The sequence below is a fragment of the Rhipicephalus microplus genome, chromosome X, assembly GCF_043290135.1.
Source record: "Rhipicephalus microplus isolate Deutch F79 chromosome X, USDA_Rmic, whole genome shotgun sequence".
Taxonomy (NCBI): domain Eukaryota; kingdom Metazoa; phylum Arthropoda; class Arachnida; order Ixodida; family Ixodidae; genus Rhipicephalus; species Rhipicephalus microplus.
The window spans coordinates 35,751,511-35,767,474 of NC_134710.1; positions in this window are offsets into that span (position 1 = coordinate 35,751,511).

The following is a 15,964-nucleotide window of genomic DNA, read 5'->3' on the forward strand; positions in this document are numbered from 1 at the left end:
TGGCGTCCCCATCGGCTTTCTCAAGTGAAGGCGAAGTTTTGAGTGAATGGAGGTCCTAGAATACGGGGGTTAGCCTTAATGCTAGTGTACTATTCACTCATACAGATGAGCTGTCTTGAATAGTAGTTTGGATGTTTGGGAACATTTGAGTAAAGCTTGGTGACACCTTCAGTAGTTGCGTACTGAGGTACTAAGATATGTATCGGTGGGATCCTATTACAGTAAGGTCTGTTAATTGTCTCATTAAAGCTGCCTGTATGACTTCAGTAGTCTCCTTTTTCGAGATTGTTTAATATTTAGCATTAAACTAAAACTAGCCTTCACACCCACAGCTCCCCTTTCAACAGTGTTTCCACAATTCCTGATAAAAATTTCTGGCTATATCACTGAAGAGGGTGCAGCTGTGGCTCTTTAGCGCCACTTATGCTTTCAGTAGTGCAGTTTAGTTTATCAAAATGTTTTACATTACAATCAAACATGATTCCCTGCAAAGGTACTTTAAAGTAAGTCGTGTATGTGTGGGAAAAGGAAATGACAGCTTAGAAAATTTAATGGGAGATGCAGTTCTGAAAAAAAGAAAAGAACATGTTAATTCATAGCCTAGAGAAATCAAACTTTTACTTTTTAAATTGGCTTTTAGCTGATTTCAAATATGTAATCAGTTTTATAGTAAGTTTCACATTTTTCGTTTTGTGCCGTGACCGTGTGTAAAGTACAGTTCGTTTTCGACAAGCTTTTTATGCCACTAAAATTTTTATTTCCGAGCCATTAATGGCTCATATTACTCCACACTAATTGTAGGATGGAAGTGACTATCAAGAAAGTGCATATAAGACATTTAGATAATCAAGAAATATTATACTGTGAGAATTATTGGGATCTTCTGTCCATACTCATTGCTTACTGTTTGACAGTTTAAGTTCATAATAATCATACTGACTATATGAAGTTTTAAAGGAGATACTTGCACACTACATAAGTTGAGGAATATGTGGTCGAAATTTCATCCTGAGTGGGCTAGTAGAAGTACGAAAAACGTGATGCCCAAACCCAAGAAATTGCCCTGAGAACTGACCTTGAAAAAAAAAAAAACTTTTTCAAGGTATAAGTGAAAAATCATCTGTGCAGAAAAGATATGTTTTAAAAGATATATTCCTTGGAACTTGGAAATAATGGCTATTTTGAGCGTGTGGCTTTAGTGAATGCCACATGAGAAATGCAATGGAAAGCAGCCAGGTGACAATTTTTAGGGGACTCTAGACAATGAGCTCTTTTTAGTAGCTACATTTTGCTTTTTAAAAGCGAATTGAACCTAATTCGAGTTTAACTCTTTCGTTACCGCACGAGAATGATTGTTTTTCATATGTCTTGAGGAGATAACTTTTGCAAGTTAAAAAAGTACTCCAGCACGCATTTCAGCATACCAAACTTTGCAGAATGAAATGCCCTTTCCAAAAATATAAGTTGTAGAGCAACAAAAATATTTTAGAATGGATGAAATGTAAAAAGTGTGAAAATTTTCGTCACCAGCTGGTAAACAGTAAAATAAAAAGCACTATATATGCAAAAATATTCAAAACAAAGGAAATTCAGAATATACATTTTGTAGAATAATGACCCAGAAACAATATAAAATTAATGACCTACAAAATGCTTTTTTTCACATGGCCAAAGAAAATCAGAACTGAGGTGCTGCTTTATTGCTCAGGCTATGCAGTGAAGCATTGCACGTTTTTTTTGTGAGAAACAAGTGTACTCGTACTCTGTTCTCAATAAACTTTCATTGTCCTGCATAATAGTCTCTAGGTATTCTAACATAAATGGATACCGTTGACGCGAATAATCCCTCTATAAACGAGATGTTCAAGGAACTTTGCTATTTCATCTAGTGTCGCCTCTTTCCATGAGCCACTTTACTCCACATAGGTTGGCGTTGCAATATATTGCCAAAAACGAAATAACAGACAGCCACGAATCGACGTCTTGCTTTCTCCCAGACCAGGAAGCAAAGTCCTCTTCTTTCTCTACTTTCAAGCAATTTCTCGCTACAGTTATGGCTCATACCCATTACCTGTGCCATTACCTGTGACAAAAGCATCATCTTGATGCTGGTGATGAAGTGTTGAAAAAAAAATGAGAAAAAAAAGCGGCTACCATGGAATCTAACAACTGAGTCGTAAGGAAAAAATAATGGGTGGTATCATGGAAGTACTCAATAAAGAAAAGAGTTAGGACACAAGACAATCAAAAAGAATCAAAAGTGACAAAAAGTAGTCATTGCATGGTAAGTCAGTCAACATTCGATTGCTAACGCGAGAAAGATGGCTTGAGCCTTGACACATGCACCACGTCACTTGGTGGAAACAGACGGGAACGCCTTGAGGTGCCCTCAGGGAGAACTTCGTATGTAACGTCACTGAGTCGGCGTGGAACTTTGTACGGGCCGAAGTAGCGCCGCAGCAACTTTTCAGAGTGACCACTCTGTCGAATGGGGGTCCACACACAAACTTCATCGCCTGGTTGGAAGGTAACCTCTCGGTGTGTAAGGTTGTAGCGGGGTGCATCGGAAGTTTGGCGAGCCTGAATACGGCATCGGGCGAGTTGACGGGCCTCCTCGGCACGTTGAGCGAACAAGGCAGCGTCCGCGTTGAACATGCCCAAGTTGTTGGGAAGGAGCATTGCATCGAGCATCGTAGTGACCTCTCGACCATGAACTAAGCGGGATGGGGTGAAACCTGTACTCTCTTGGACTGCTGTATTGTAAGCGAAAGTTACGTAAGGGAGTATATCATCCCAGTTCTTGTGATTATCCCAGAGTATATCATCCCAGTTCCAAGTTCTTGTATATCGTCACAGTTCAATGTATGTGGCCGTTGATCCCAGTTCTTGTGATCAACGGCCACATACAAAGACAGCATATCTGCAATGGTCTTGTTCAACCGTTCAGTGAGTCCGTTTGTTTGGGGGTGATAACCCGTGGTTTTCCGATGTTCTGTACCACTTAGGCTCAGCACTTCTTGAAGCACCTCTGCGGTGAAAGCTGTCCCAAGATCAGTTATTATCACAGTTGGCGCTGCGTGACGAATTAAAATGCTGGTAACGAAAAACTGGGCGATTTCGGCTGCGGTAGCTTTGGGCATATTGTCCCGAAGTGAGGTCGGCACAACCAGTAAATAAGTAGCCTGGGTATGGTCGAAGTTTTTCTTATAGAGGACTCCATCCCCGATGCAGAACGAGGCCAGCGAACGTGCGAACTTTCGAGGAATATTGCTTTTTCGGCCTTCGAGGTAGTCAATAAGCGGGCTTAGCTCCACGTCGTCGCGTTGTTGTTGAGCCAAGTGGGTTGCTGATACTGGGGTAAGGAATGTATCGTCCTCTTCAACGTCCGCGTCCGTACTTCCACTTGATGCACGTGAGAGACAGTCAGCATCGGTGTGTTTGCGTCCTGACTGGTGAATGACTGTAACGTTGAATTCTTGCAGCCGAAGGCTCCACTGTGCTAGACGACCGGAAGGATCTTTGAGGTTGGCGAGCCAGCATAAAGAATGGTGGTCGCTGACTACCCTGAATGGTCGACCGTACAAATAAAGCTGAAACTTTGTTATAGCCCAAAAAACAGCCAAGCATTCTTTTTCTGTTGCAGAGTAGTTTTTCTCTGCAGATGATAGTGTTCGACTTGCATAGGCAATCACGCGTTCTGCGCCATTTTGCCATTGAACCAATACAGCTCCAAGGCCGACGTTGCTGGCATCCGTGTGTAGCTCTGTGGCACCGTTGTCGTCAAAGTGACCGAGTACAGGTGGGGCTTGGAGATGGTTTCGTAGCGTGTCAAAAGCGTGATGCTGATCCTCACCCCAAACAAATGGTACGCAGTCTTTTGTAAGTTCATTTAGTGGTTCAGAAATTTTAGAAAATCCTTTGACGAAGCGTCTGTAATATGCGCACAGTCCCAGAAATCGTCGAAGATCGCGTTTGTTCGTTGGGACAGGAAATGCGGCAACTGCTTTTGTTTTCTCAGTGTCTGGGTGTATACCGGCGGGGCTGACAACGTGACCAAGAAACTTCAATTCCTCGAAAGCAAAGTGGCATTTTTCCTGTTTGAGAGAAAGTCCAGCTGTTCGAATTGCCTGAAGAACTGTCTGTAAGCGTTGGGCGAGCTGCTCAAACGTGTCCGAGAAGACTACCACATCGTCAAGGTAGACAAGACACGATTGCCATTTTAGCCCAGAAAGAACCGTGTCCACCATTCTTTGAAAAGTAGCTGGCGCCAAGCATAAGCCGAAGGGAAGGACCTTGAACTCGTAGAGTCCGTCAGGAGTAATGAAGGGGGTCTTTTCGGGGTCGCGCTCATCAACAGAAATTTGCCAATAGCCGCTGCGTAGATCTATGGAAGAAAAGTAACGAGCGTTGCGAATGCGGTCCAGCGAATAATCTATTCGCGGTAAAGGATGCACGTATTTGTTCGTGATCTTATTTAACTTTCGGTAGTCGACGCAAAATTGCAGGGTACCATCTTTTTTCTTTACTAACACAACAGGGGACGTCCAGGGACTGGTCGATGGCTGGATGACATCGTCCTTGAGCATCTGATGGACCTGTTGGCGTATACAGTAAAAGCTCGTTAATTCGACACCCGTTAATTCGAAAATTCGGATAATTTGGACGGCTCTATTGGTCCCGGCCAAAGTGCATGTTAATCTATGGGACCAAACCTTCGTTATTTCGTCGGAATTCGGCTCCGCACCGCTTAATTCCGACAAATGCTGACGGCTGCTGCTCCACAAAAGTGTGATAAAGCAGTGATGGCACCACTGGAGTGAAACCAAAACCTGAGTGGCATCACCATCATCATCAACTAGTGGGGGCGATGGCAGCGTCACCGAACGTCGGTGTCTTCTTTCTTCTCCACTCAGTGCCTCCGACGCCATTTTCCTTTGTGTTGTCGTGTCGGAACCATCTCTTCTTGCGGAGTTCTCTTTTTCTTCCATTGTGACCGTATTTGCATGCCACCACCATCGTGCGCTACAGTGATGGTAACGCCTAAAAAGCGGCAGAACTACGACGCGAAGAACTTGGCGACTAAAGTGGAAATTTTGGAAGCACTGAAAAACGGCGGATCGCGACAGCAGGTTATGACCAAGTACAACGTGAAGCGGAGCACGTTGGGAACGTACGTGAAAAATGAACAACAGATTCGACAAGCCTTCGATAGCGAGAAGTTTCATGCCTCTAGAAAGTGGTTGCGAACCGCAGCTCATCCCCAGCTCGAAGAAGCTTTCCTCCGGTGGATTACTGACTGTCGCAACGCGCATCTGCCTTTGAGCGGGCCTCTCATCATGGCGCAAGGTGAGAAGTACGCTGCAATGATGAACATTGAATCGTTCAAAGCGTCAGAAGGGTGGTTTGCGAGGTTTCGAGAGACACGAACTTGTCTTCAGGAGTGTGTGCGGCGAAAAGGCCAGTGTTGACGAAAGCGTGACCACTGAGTGGAGAAATGTGAAGCTGCTGGAGCACATCGCCGCATATGAACTACGTGACGTATTCAATGCAGATGAAACTGCTCTATTTTTCAGAGATGTGCCCGACATGACGGTGACTTTCAAAGGGGACGCGTGCATTGGTGGCAAGAAGTGCAAGCAAAGGATAACTGTGCTTCTTGCCGCCAATTGGACTGGCAGGAATCGCTTGCCACTACTTCTCGTCGGGAAGGCGCTTAAGCCACGTTGTTTTAAGAACGTCAAAAGCCTTCCTGTCGAGTACACAGCGAACAGGAAGGCATGGATGACATCGGATATTTTTCGCGGCTGGCTGCAGCAGTTGGACCGGCACTTCACGTCGAAGGACCGCAAGATAATTATGGTTGTTGACAACTGCAGTGCCCATAACTGTACAGTCGAACTGAAGAGCATCAAAGTAGTTTTTTGCCGCCCAACACTACGTCTGCTCTTCAGCCGATGGACCAGGGTATCATTCACTACGTGAAGTCGAAGTACCGGAAGCACCTGCTAGAGCAAATGATCCTATGGTCAGAAGCTGGAAAGTTGTATCAAGTGGGCTTACTCGGCGCAGTGCACATCATAACCCACGTGGGGAAAAACACTCCGCCGCAAGTCATCGCCAACTGTTTTCGGCACAGCGGTTTTGTGAGGCCCGAGCATGCAGCAGTAGCTGACGATGGCATCGAGGAGGTGTCAGCCGAGTCCACCGACGATGACTGCCCGACTTTCGATGCTGTCCTGCCCACAGATGTGACCTTTGAGGACTACATCGCGATTGATCATGGTGTTGCCACGAGTGGTCTCCTGACCGATCAATAGATTAATAATGATGTCACGTGCGCCCATGAAGACCACGATTCCGACGAAGAATCATGCGAGGAGATACAGCCGCGACCTCATTGCACCTCACGGGAAGTCTCGGAGGCGCTGTTAATATTAGAGGACGCTTGCCTGAACACTCCTGACAGCTTGCGTGCTGTTGGCCATTTGGAACAGTTAAGAAAAATTGTGATGTCAACCGGAATCTGCGCGAAAACGCAGACAATTACAAAATACTTCAACAAATAAAGGTATGATTCTGCAGCTTGATTTTTAATGTTGTTTTCCCTGTTCATTCATTAATTTGGCATTCGGTTAATTCGGACAGTTTTTTCCAGTCCTGTGAAATCCGAATTAACGAGCTTTTACTGTATTACCGTCAGCACAAAGCTTTGCTTATCAGCTTTCGTGCGAACTCAAACAATGCAGAGCTTCGTACCACGGCGAAATTCAGTAAATGTAATGCCTATTTGTAATGATCAGACTTGTAATATAGAGTGATAAATACTCGAAGATGTTTTATACAAAGGCACCACAAAAAGGGAAAACAGCCCCGCCGCGGTGGTCTAGTGGCTAAGGTACTCGGCTGCTGACCCGCAGGTCGCGGGTTCGATTCCCGGTTGCGGCGGCTGCATTTCCGATGGAGGCGGAAATGTTGTAGGCCCGTGTGCTCAGATTTGGGCGCACGTTAAAAACCACAGGTGGTCGAAATTTCCGGAGCCCTCCACTACGGCGTCTCTCATAATCAAATAGTGGTTTTGGGACGTTAAACCCCACAAATCAATCAATCAAAAAGGGAAAACAGTCGTCCATTTGCAGAACAAGACAACAAACACAAAAAAGGTTAAGTTAACTTTAACAACCCCCCACCCCTTCCCTTTCGAAGAAAAAAAAACCGAGACTTATACTGCAGCTCAACGCTGCACATCGGAAACCCGAAGGTAGGACAACACTTCCCGCAAGCAGTAGTTGTTCAGGTTCGTACATAATGGTATTCTTTTTCTTCCTCGTCCTCCTGATGCACACGATGTCTCTCTTGACGACTCCCGTTATTTGGAAGTAGTTTTCTTCGATAAACCCTTCCCCCTCCTTGTTTAGCGCCGAGGCAGCAGGCCTACCCTGGTTGCCGTTCGACTTGGCCAGCTCATGGAGAAAAAATGAGGTGTCCTTGTACATCTTGAAGGCCTCCGCCAAGGCCTTACTGACATTCCTGGTCAGCGCAAACTCGATGGCCTGCATCATCATGCCCATGTTACGCCGTAGTCGCTGCCTGATCTCCAACGCTGGCAAACTGGTAGCCGAGTAGTTCATGCACATCATCTGGAGCGTGCAGTTCCGCTCCAGAGCAGCACTCACTAACTTCAGGCACGAATCCTCTGCCGTGGCCCGTCCCAACGTGATGCACGCAAGCGTGTTGTTACTCTTCAAGGTGGCAGCGATGGTCGTGCAAGCAGTCGACCTCAGGCTGCCGCCTTGCACGCTGAACCACCAGATGCTGCTGTTCCTGGCGATGCTGTTGAAAAGCCGGATGAGACAGGTGTCCTTCACCCTCTTGGTGATAGTCACTGCCTAGATCGTCGTGGTGGTCTCGAACAGGTGAGCCAGCGCCGTGCCGTCGTCCAGATTGAGGTAGCAGTTGATCTCGACCTCCTGGGTGGATTTGTTCTGAGCTAGGGCGGCACACAACTGCTCGATCTCGGGCCCACACGTGTACACACAGAGATGCTGCAGAGTCTGAGTGAGCGGCAGCATGTGCAACAGCTGCTTCATGACGGGCGTGCCCCACACGAAAAGCTGAATACCGCGGATGGCAGTGTTGGCCGTGAGGGCTTCGGCGAATGCATCGAGGTGCTTCCGCGGAGCGCCGTAGCTGGACTCGAGGGTCGCGTTCAACCTCACCAGAGTCCGGTTTCAGGCGATGAGCCTGCCCAACGCGGCCACACCTTGCTCACCGAATCTGTTGGCGAACAGCGAATCTTGAGCGACTTGTTGTCCATGACTGCCTCCGCGATGGCAACGATGCCTTCCTCGGATATCACATTCCCGCAAACGTGGAGCTCTTCAAGTTTCCAGTTCATCTTCAAGGTGGTCGCAAAGGCCACAGCGCCACTGGTGCCGATGGCGTCTCGCAGGTCGAGTACCGAGAGTGACGAGTTCGTTTTGAGAGTTTCGGCGAGAGCCCGGGCGCCCATGGGCCCGATGGAGTTGCTGGCGATACGAAGGGAAACGAGCGTGGTGTTCTCAGCTAGCGCGGCCGCTATGGCCACAGCTCCGTTGGCCTGCAGCTTGACCCGCTGTAGTGTGACCAACCTTAGAGGTTGGTCACACTACAGCGGGGCTGCGAACTGCATACGGGGTGCCAAGCAGTTCGCAGCAGGGCTGCGAACTGCTTGGCATCTTGTATGCCAACGGTGTTGACTTCGAGCCGTAGATACTCGACGCTCGTGCTCTTTTCGAGCGCCTTGAAGAGCAGGATGGTGTCGGCCACCTTGAAGTCAGTGTCGACTAGGGCCAACTCGCGGAGAGTCGAGGTGACCTCGACATAGGTCACAGCGGCGCAACGGCATGTTGCACATTTGCACGCTGAGCGGCTTGGCCCGCCACATTGCCCTGATAAAGGTATACATCTCGTCGCTGTCCATCGCCTGGCCGTCAACGTGGAACTGCTTGATGGAAGAGTTGGGCGTCAGGTGCTGGATCACGCTCATCTTCATGCTGAACAGCTTGCCCACGTAGCCGAAGTGCACGAAGTAGATACAACGGTGGGTTGCGAGAAGCTCGGCAAGCAACGTCACACGGAGCCGTAGTCGTTCATGCTCGGGTCGCAACGCGCGAATGTGTAGAGGGAAAGGCGCCCCGGGCGGTTCTCGCGCAGCTCCAGACCGATGTTCTCGAGGAAACTATTCCACACGTTGATGTTTCGAACCAGCCAGCAAAGCTGTCGCATGGAAGTGGGCGAGTTGGCATCGGTGCAAGGGGCTCGCATGTCCAGGGAGTGCCATCTAAAGTAGGCCTTCAGGCCGCGGCTGTAAGTCGGCTTCTTCATTTCCTGCGGCTGCTTCTGCGGCCGCTTCCGCTTCAGGGTGACTGACATGGCAACGCCGCCACTGGCCGTCGGTGTCATCGGCCGAAAGACGCGGGCATCGAAGGCAGAGTGTGACGAGAGATGCGTCCTCCTGGTTCACAAGCGCTGCACAGGCTGCGTCCACCGATAAAGAAGAGGCAGACGCCACAGAACGCGTCCCCGTGCAAGCCACTGGCTCGGTGAAAACGCGAAAGTAGACTATGGCTCAACGTCAGCTTCTTTCAGAGCACCTCGAAGGGACACGCAGTGCGGCTCCTCTTCTTGTACCGACGACGCGCAGGCGAAGTAAACAACAGCGAAGCTTGCAAGTAACAGCACGTGGAGCACGTTCTTAGGCGCCAATATTCGTTCTCGTCGTCTTCAAACAAGCAGACAACTCGAGCAACCATTCACGCTTGAAATTCGAGTGAGTTTTTCAGCAAGCTCGACGCGATGCCGAGTGCGAAACGGAGAGCGCCGTGTTGGAACGGCGTAGCGATAGTAGCGTCTTGTTCTTTTTGCGAGACTCTGTAGGCGTGCTGTCGAATGGGTCTCTCGGTAGGCTCGGTGATGATACGATGCTTAGCAAGTGGTGTTTGGTTCACTTTCGAAGTCGTAGCGAAGCAGTCCCGAAATGAGTCGAGTAGCTTTAGAAGGCGTTCTCGTGGTGCGGACGTTAGACCCTGGTTTACATCGAGGGTGCTTGCGAATGTCATGGCAGAATGGTCGCGCGACGAAAGGGCAGATATTGTTGAAGGACCAGGGACGTCGGCAATATCCTCAAGGTATGCGATCGTAATGTGTTTCGTAAGATGACGATACTACTCGCTGAAATTCGTGGGCAGTAGGCAAGCCTGCTTCCTTCTGGGCTGAACAATACCCCGGGCAACGCATATTTGTTGTGCAAATAGTAGGGACAAATTTTCTTCCGCAATTAGAGCATCGGAGACGTCTTGGTCACATTCAACGTTGATAAAGAGGCTGCTGCGGGGGGCCAGAGTAACAGATTCGAAGGATACACGTAGGGCAGCCTTCGATAAGTGGATGTTTTCAGGTTCAGAATGAAACTTGTCCTTGAACGACACCTGCAAGTCTCGTAGGTCAATAATTGCGCCATGTTCGCGAAGAAAGTCCAGTCCCAGAATGAGTGGACGGGAGCACACAGGCAATACGAGGAACGACCCTGTGAACCTCGAAGCATGGACTCGAACACGGGCTGTGCACATTCCAGTCGGAGTGACGAGGTGGCCCCCTGCCGTGCGCAACGGGGGTCCTTGCCAAGGGGTAGTTACCTTCCTCATTTGGGGTGCCAGGGCGCTGCTCATAACCGAATAATTGGCGCCGGTGTCGACAAGGGCAGTGGCGACGTGATTATCGACGCGTACGGTGATGTCGGCGGAAACAGTCTTGAAACTTTCGGAAACGACTGAAAAGTCAGAACGGTCTTCGCCGGGTTTTTGCGTCGAGGGAGGCTCTTTGACAGTTCGTTGAGACGCGGCTTCACCCCCAGGAGCCGCGGTTTCTAGTTTCCCCTGTGGGGACTTGGTGACCGGCCTCTGAAAGGAGCATAAGATGATGAGGAAATGCTAGGTGACGTGGGGCGGCGAGGTGATGGTGATCGTGATTGGGGGCGCTGACCAAGGCGAGGAGCTTACTGACCCGTAAGGTACGCTTCGATGTCGCGGGGACGCTCACCGGAAAGGCGGGCAACGAGCATCAGGGTGAAAGCCACGGAGACCAAGTCGGCGGTACCGGCAATTGCGGTAGACGTGACCCGCTTCGCCACAGTGGTAGCAGAGTGGACGGTTATCTGACGTACGCCACACGCTGGCATTTGTGGCGTTCTGTCGCGATCCAGACGGATGATAAGTGGGTGCACTTGGAAACCTTGAGGCGGGTGGCGGAGTCGAAGAGGTGCCCTGGAATCGATGGCTAGTCTGATCCATTGTCCGCATAGTAGATCAGGAACATGTGGTGCCAGAGATCGCAGTGCCGCCGCATAAGTCAGCACAGGGGCCTCAGGTCTTGTTGGCGCGAGTGGGGTGATCACCTGTCGGATCTCGTTCAGGATTAGGTCTGCGAGAGCATTTACCGTTGATTCGGGTTCCGCTGCTTGGAGTTGGCGCAGCTCGTTCGCACGATGCTTCTTATGAACTCTGCGAAGGCATGCCTCTCGCTGTCAGCCCCGATACAGCATGCCGCAGTGGCGACGTCGTGGCGTTCATACTGTGACAACCGATGCTGGAGAGTACGCTCCATTGTGGTTGCCTCATTTATGAACTCAGCCACAGTCTTAGGTGGATTGCGCACGAGTCCGGCGAAGAGTTGTTCTTTTACACCACGCATTAAATGCCGCACCTTCTTTTCCTCAGACATAGCAGGGTCGGCACGCCTAAGAGTCGAAGCATGTCCTCGACAAACATCGAAACCCTCTCGTTAGGTCGTTGGTTCCGAGACGAGATGGCCTGCTCCGCTCTCTCTTTCCTTTCGGCACTGCGGTATGTATCGCAAAACTGTCGGCTGAATTCTTGCCACGTCGCAAAAGAACCCTCGTGATTCTCATACCACGTTTTGGCAGAGTCTTCCAACGCAAAGTATACTCTCCGCAGCTTGCGAACTTCATCCCATTCGTTGATGTTGGCATCATCAACATCCTCATAAATGCCTCCATGAAATGAGCGTGGTGTTTGCGGCGCATGAAAAACATGCGGGAGAAAAGAATAGGCGTCGTTGGTCTGACTCGCCTGGTTGGTAGTCGAGGTTGCCATCTCGTCTTGAGAGAGAGGACCGTATTCGGGAGATAGTCCTCGCAGGCGGCGACTGCTTCTTGCCGTCGGAGCTGTAGCTGCCTCCAAGTAGTTCGGTGTGTCGGCTGCAGCCGAGGCGCATTTACCCAACACCTCCACCAATGCCACGACTGAAATAACAGACAGCCGCGAATCCAAGTCTTGCTTTCTCCCAGACTAGGAAGCAAAGTCCTCTTCTTTCTCTACTTTCAAGAGATTTCTCGCTACAGTTATGGCGCATACCAATTACCTGTGACAATATGCATCCAAGCGTATTTCTTTGCATCCTTGGGCATATCGTAATGAAAAAAAGGACAGTGTTGCGTGTCCTAGCAAAGTGTGGACCGCGCACGTAACCAGAGTAACTATAAGATTATGCACAATGGACAGAAGCTACATGCACTTGCGGCGGAGGAGACAACTTGAGAATGTAAGGAAAACAAATCCATGAACGGCGACGGATGTCTCAGGCTGATGCAAAACATCGCCCCCATAAAACATGAAGCTGAGGTGCTGTCATCAACAAAAACTCGGATCGTTCTCACTTAATTCAAGTGGGGTCGCAAGACAGTTTCAAGCGGCCCATGTGTTTTGCAGTGATGATGTGCACCCATGCGCGCATCACGACCTCATAATAGGAGCAGCAACTACTGACACTAGATGTGACCCTGTGTCTGATATAACAATACAAGCAAGACCAAAGCGGCTGGAAACTTGCAGTGAGAGCCACCTGCAAACTTTATACATGTGGCGGATCTTTGGAAATATTTTTTTGTAGAATTAATTTTCCCTGACTTCTAGCAACAGCTCTCTATTGAATAGCTGGCAAAATATTCCGACAATAATTATTGCCGAACTTGGTCAAATTGCGAAGATAACATATCAATTCGATATTTCGCTTGCAAAGTTTCTCTTCTTTATAGAACTTCGATTACTGTAGCATAATCACGAGGATCACGCACTTCTGTCAAGTTCGCCAACCTAGTGCATTTTTCCAACTACACACGCACATAGGTTTGCGCTAAAGTCTGAAAAAGTCTCTATGTTGCCAAGTCGACAAATTCACAAAAGTTCTCATTGAGTGGCTCAACTAACTACTAAAAAGTGCTGGGAGCACGAGAATGCAATTTAACATGCCGAAAACGATGACAGAAAAGCGTTGATCACCGGTGATCGGTTTGAATAAGCATGATAACGAAAGTACAGAAACTAAACTTGCGAAAGCAAGTACAGATGAAAAAATATGTGATTTTTGTGATTTTAGAAAAGACTTGCATTTTACGAGTAGCATATACCCTTAATGCCTTTCGCTACTAATTGTATGCGCCGGAACTTGTTCGACAGCAGCATGCAGCTGTTGATGCTGTAGTTCATGCAGTGTAGTAATATTAAAACATTTGAAAGAGCGTCTACTATGCTAGAAAGTTTTTAAATGTGGCTTTTAACTAATCTCATGTTAGACTTTTATTTTTACTTTGTGATCTATTCAGCATTAGAAAGGCTTTTTCAACATGACAGGCACCATGTTGCTTTAAGTGTGCAATGGCCTCTTGCACCGTCTTGAGACACCAACAAACTTGCGCTGATGGCACTATAGTATGCTTATTTCTGCATTTCACTAACCTTGATTGTATGTTAGACTCATAACAATGACTGTTTGTTTTTTTACCCTAATATTGCTCACTTCAGAAATCAATGTTACAGACATAAGGTCTCATGCCACTAAATTGAGATGTATGAACTCTTCCGAAAAGAATGCCATTCAGAACTCAAAGTGCCCCTCATCAGGCCACCCAGCAAATTCTAGTCGTTCACTAGTGTTTACCTACCTAATACAGAGCACTCTACCATAAAAATTTTTCCTATTTAGTTTTGGAGTTGAGCCTTTTTTGCAGTGAGTCACAATCTAATGCTTGTGAGATACGATCGTGAGCGCATGAAGCATTCCTCTTGTTAGCTCAAAATGTCTAGACCTGTTGAGCGAACCTTTCAGACCTTAGTTAATGTTATTTCTTGTGCCCGTGTGTCTCGATCTTTAATTATACTTTGCGAGTAGGCCCACCTTTTAAATTTTTTGTTTATATTTTAGCTGTTTTTATGACTTGCAACTTAATCTGTAAATTTGTTTTGATTTTTGCATTCCAAAATTGCTGAAATGGAAAATGCAAAAATATTTAGTTTTGCTCAATATATAGTTGCATCGTAATAATGCTGAGCAAATTAAATGTTATGTGTGCTCATGGGCTTGCTTTTATTATTTTTGCTAGAAAGAGTAAAAAAGGACGATCCTGACCAGCCAGCGGCGACTACGAAAGGGCGTGGAAAACGAACTAAAAGCTGTGTAAGTAAACATGTTGCTTAATTTTTGCACAGCACGTCTGTGCTTGGGCGCGACATCTTTGAACACTTTTTTTATGACTATAATTGCGATTCTCTGTGTTAGTGGATCACCATTGCAGTGCATCTCCTTAATAAGGTAGAGTTTTACTGCTACCAAAATTTAGGAAAGTTAGAGCTCGTTCTGTGACAAATGAGTTGCCAATAAGGCAGTTTGCCCAGCCAATCACCCAGTGCCCCTTTAGGTGGGGGGGGGGGGGGGGCATACACGTGTAGACCAAAGTTGTTTTTGCCAATTCTGTCAAAATAGGGCCTGAAGGAAAGCAATAGGCATCAAACTTTTATCACTGGAACATTCTGTATATTTAAATACCTTCATTTACTCTGAGCATGCGGCATATAAATGCAGACAATTGCCTTGCTGAACTTACTAGTACCACGCTTCATAAGCCGTTTGATAGGCTGCATTCCAGTACCTCTGTCAAAAATATATTTCATCATTTTCTTGATAGGAGTACTACTATTGATAAAATCTGCATATACTTCGAGCTTTCTTTTATGTAAAAATACATGACTGACTTCAGAAATATCTTTTATTACACTTTAAATGAGATGATTTACTCAAAAATTCAAGCACAAGACAGTATATTTTTTCATTTAGTAAGTAAAAAAATCGAGTGCATTGGAACAGAGTTGTGCGCATTGGCCACATTTGGAGACAGTCCTTCATAATATGCCCCTGATGAAGGTTATTTGCACTCGGTGTAAAGTGCATTCGCACATTGCAAGACTGAGGCGGAAGATGGAAACGTGGCTCTTGCGATGAAGTGGCACACAGCAGACTGACACTTGCATGTGCAGTTTACACGCTTTGTGGCCATTTGAATTATAACTGTTGTGGCTGTTAGTGGGGCAAGTGTACAGTAGAAAACAGCAAATCTGGGAATTCTGTAGAAGAATTTACTAACTGAAGAAATATCTTTCATATTGTGCTTAGCATTTTCATACATGTTACAAAAACAAAGTACTCGAATACAATTACTTAATTCAAAATGGTAATTTACAGCTATCACTTCTCTCTCCAAGAATAGTTATTCTGTTACTAAAATACAATTGATAACTTTTACATAATTGATCTTTTGAGCTTAACAAACTTTTAGCAAATGCAACAAATATAGAATGATATGGCCCTTTCATTTTATACTATAGACCTTTCATGTGGTGTTGGTTTACACTCTAAAGATTGCTTTTCGAAATCTGTTGCACTACTTGACTAGTTTTCTTGTGTATGCAACAGTGGTGTGACTATGAAGGAGAGGTTGGTGTGGTAAAGCTTGGTAGTGGATCTCTTCTCAATCTTTTACAAAATGCAGTGCTTTTAATTATTTTTGGGGCTAATGGAAAGCACACTTGATGACAGAAGCACACTTGCAACAACTGATGAACAAGTCCAAGGCTTG